We start from the raw sequence: 4,524 nt of genomic DNA, 5'->3' as shown, positions 1-4,524 counted from the left end.
AGGCCCACTCTCCGCCCCTGGCGGCCTCTCCATTGTCGTCCCACACCTCACCCTTCAAATACCTGCTTTTAGGAAGAGCCCCCTCTCCTTGCAAAATTGACCTGATTCGTTCAAGCCCACCAGGATTGTTTTCTTGTCGATTCTTCTGATGAACTCAAAGTCAACTGATTTAGAACTTTAATAACATTTGATAAATCTCTTCACCTTTGTGTAATCTAATCACAGAAGAGAAATCTATCATCTTCCCAGTCCCACCTATGCTTTCCACACTCAAAAGAAAGATGATTACATAGTGCATGTACGCCAAGGAGCAGAAATCTTGGGGGCCATCTCAGAATTCTACTGGCTACAGACAAAGAGTGACATGGTTTTCCTAAGTAGTTATACCAATTTATATTCCCACCAGCAGTACGCGAGAGTTCCAGCTGCTCCACATTCTCACCAACATTTGAAATTTTACATCTGTTTCCTTTTAACCATTCTGGTAGTATGTAGTAGTGTCTCACTGTGACTTTAATTTGAATTTCCCTGATGATCAACTCAAGCCAAACACCTCTTCATGCGCTTATTGATTATCTGGACATCCTTTTTTAAACATATTTATTTCAGATGCTTTGCCCTGAAAAGTTTTTCTTTTGGGTTATCCATCTTCACTTTTTATTTGTAAGATTTCTTTACCTATTATGGATAGAAATTTTGGGTCAGATATATACATTTTGAATATTTGGTACCACTCACGTAATGGTGTCTTAATGCTACAACTGTGCTGAATCCAGATTATATGCTTTTACTCTCATTTCATCATGCAGTCAAGTGTCAGTCAAAGGAAGAATTCTCTTGCTGTATTTCCACATCCCCTAATTACAGTTCTTTAGACCAAAATTGACATGGTTTGGAGGAAAAAAATTAAAACAGCACATAGATTTGATCCCAAGCATTCTCCAAAAGACTTCAATCTAAGAAGACTTTAAGGGACAGTTCTTCTGGAATTAAAAGATTTACTATAGTAGCTAAGGGAAAATAGCAACCTATAACCTTGCTTCCCTAGATATGGCTGCCATTCATGTTGTGCCTTAGATCGAATCCAATCTCATCCCTCAAGACCTCTCTTCTTGACCTAGACCACAGTGTTCTTGATCCATTTGGAACTTTGATGGCGTAAATTCGGTTCCTTTCCCTGATACCAGTCATAGCTATCAGAACACTCACTGCTCCCAATACCCCTCCTGTGGCTAAAGAAAACCAGAAACAATAATGTTGAAAGGTAAAGATGATGGGATTTGGAGTCAGATAGCACTGGAAACCTGGCTAAGTTACTAAATCTTTCAGAGGCTCATTGTCTTCTGAATGGTAAGCAAAATATGGTGGCTGTGAAAAATAATGTCGTTAGTGCATGTAAAGTTCTGGGCACAGCACTGAGTGCACAGGATAAAATAGCTATTACTGCAATAGTAGCAATACGAAGGTTGTGCCCTAGTGACACTTTTTCTCAAAAACGTAGCTGTGGGTCGTACTTTTGAGGGGGTGACAGCTGATTGAGTGAGGAATAGGAACCCAGCCCAGCAGCAGTCCATCCCCTCCATGGGCTAGTCATGACCCATGAGATGACCTGGGCCAAATTCAGTGAATTTAATTCATTATATATTGTGGTCATTATCTCAGCCAATTATACTGGATTCCTCAGGAAATTTACCCGGCTAGTTGCTCTAGAGAGGGGGATGCAGTACAGTTCAATGAGAGAGCCCTTTCAGGCCATGGGAAACTCAGGCATTTTATCTGAGCCCCAGTTCCCAGCAAAAGACACCTGTAACAGGCTGAAGAGCTAAGCACCAAATTCATTCTTCCTTCCTCGTGGGCTGCAGCCAGACCACATTTCCCAGCCTGCCTTGTAGATAAGTGTGATCATGTGACAATTCTAGCCTGTGTAATGCAAGCAGTCGTTATGTGTACTTCTTCCGTGCCCCATGCGTAAGAATTCTTTATAGGTTGTTTCTCTGTGTTCTGCTCTCTTCTGAGGCTTGATGTAATTGAGAACAGTAAATCTGGACACCAAACGCCAAAGCAGAGTCATGAGATACTGGTTCCTGAATTAGAAGACCTTCTATGAGTGAGAAATAAACTGCTATAACATTAAGGCACTGAGATTTGGGAGTATTGCCCAAACTAATATGTTGTCAATAAATATTCCTTTACTTAAATTGCAAGAGTGAATCTCTAAACCTTGAAGCCAAACCAAGCCAAATCACAACAAAAATTGATCCAGAGTTTTGTGAGAGCTCATATATTTTCACCATATATTGTCAACCAACTTTTCAAATATTTCTAATTTTTCTCCTCTAGCAAGAAATAGAACCCATTCTACATACTGATCCACCTGCTGACAACCAATGTGCCCTACTCATAATAGATGTTTAATATGTACTCCTTCACTATGATTACAGTTGGACCACAAGGTGGTGACTTGTCCATAATCTCAGATCAAAGTTTCTGGAAAAAAACTATTCTGTAAGAAATTATTCCTGTAGAATCCATTTCTCTATAGGCAGACATTCAGCTAGGAAATAGAATTAAGTGGCCACCAGCAAGTGGGCAACTAGCATACTTCTTTGTTTCTCTAAAGTTTCCAACTTAGATATTATCAGTAGTAGAAGAGATGAGCTCTTTGAACAAAGCAAGTCTGCAGTTACAACCTGATTCAAATACAAAAGAAGGGAAAGAGGGGAAGTACACCCTTTTTCTCAACTGAATGATTATCTAGAAATCAATTTCTATTTCAGAAGGTCTTATTAGCTATAGATCATAATGTTATAGCACATTATGCTATAGTTAAGTTCACAATAATTATATATTCAGCTCAAACTAACTGCTCAAAAAGTCAGGCTTTAAGAATAAAACATGAAATCTGAAGTTCAAACTTTTTCTCCTAACTAGAGCAGTGGTTCCATTTTTCAATAAGTTCAGATTCAGTGTTTCAAAAAGAAACTGTACTGAATTTGTGAATTATTATTTGAGATACAAATAATCACAGGACAGTTCAAAAACTGATATTACTCTTTGACTTTCCTTATTAAGGTGTATTTACTTTAGCTAATTCGGCCATAACTTTTTGGAAATTGTTGTGATGTGCTGAGATGGCCTGATAAAAGTAATTGAATAAAACAAATTCTTACATTGAAAGTAGAATAATAACACAACTCTTAATTTCCTGACATCGAGTGAAGTAGTCTGAGAATCTTAAAGGGTATTGGCAGTTTCCCCATTAGAAAGTTGACAAGAATGGGAAGAAAACTGTAGGATCCTGGGGTCGCTCCTTGTTTACAACTTTAAATTTGACATTAACTTCCATAAATACCCAATTGTTCACCTAGTTTTTTCCTAAATAGATTCATTTCATGCTCATTTCGTATCAAAGGCAAAAGAGTCCAAAGAAAAGTGAACAATATACAGAATCACTTATTGGAAGCATCAAGAACATAAAGATAATAACTTAGGTTTAAAACATTTGCAAAGTGTTGCAAGTCATTAGAGAAAAAAGTTTTGACTTGGAATATTTAGGTTTCACTCTTCTAAAGTTTTAAGTAGAGGGCAAAGAGCTTGTCAGCCTTGCTTTCTGTGTCTGGCAAAACTAAACCTACAATAAATATTTGTTGAATGAATGACTTAAGTAATGTTGATTTTAGATTTAGTAGTCAATTGCGTATCTTTCCTCATGAGATTTAAACAAGCACACACACAAACAAAAAAAGTGATCCTTCTATTTGCAAGATGGTAAACATCTCAATGGACAACATTTTTACACATTGTAGCATTTATGAATACTGTGAGTGGAAATAATCAAATTAAATAATGAGGTAAGTTAAGAACCCCTGATATGAAAAATGTAATAACTTTGATATTTTTGTCAGAATCACACATCATCATTATTTTAAAAAATACCAAATAATTAAAAAATACAAGAAGGTCTTTTTTTATTATCTCAGATCTCATTATTTAGAAATAAACATTACCAGCACTAGATAAACTCTATCGTAGATACTATGTATAGAGAGAAGACAGATATGAAAATTGTCTTATAGAGCTGGAATACACCATATATGCTATTTTAAGTTTTAAATCATTCAATTTAATTATTATAGAATTTAACAGAAGAGAAAGTCAAAAGAAAACTATGGAAATTGTCAAACTTCTGATAAATATGTTATACAAAGGAGATATTATTTCCTGATAGGCCTCTCCAAAATTAATAGAAAATTATTGTATCTAATATTTAGGAGTTTGTAGTTATATATATATATTTTTGAGGCGTAGTTTCACTCTTGTTACCCAGGCTGGAGTGCAATGGCGCAATCTCAGCTCACTGCAACCTCTGCCTCCTGGGTTCAAGCAATTCTCCTGCCTCAGCCTCCTGAGTAGATGGGACTATAAGCATGTGCCACCATGCCCAGCTAATTTTTTTGTATTTTTAGTAGAGATGGGGTTTCACCCTGTTGACCAGGACAGTCTCGATCTCTTGGCCTCATGATC

The sequence above is a fragment of the Cebus imitator genome, unplaced genomic scaffold, assembly GCF_001604975.1.
Source record: "Cebus imitator isolate Cc_AM_T3 unplaced genomic scaffold, Cebus_imitator-1.0 Scaffold246, whole genome shotgun sequence".
NCBI classification, from domain to species: domain Eukaryota; kingdom Metazoa; phylum Chordata; class Mammalia; order Primates; family Cebidae; genus Cebus; species Cebus imitator.
Note: the sequence above shows the minus strand (reverse complement) of the source record.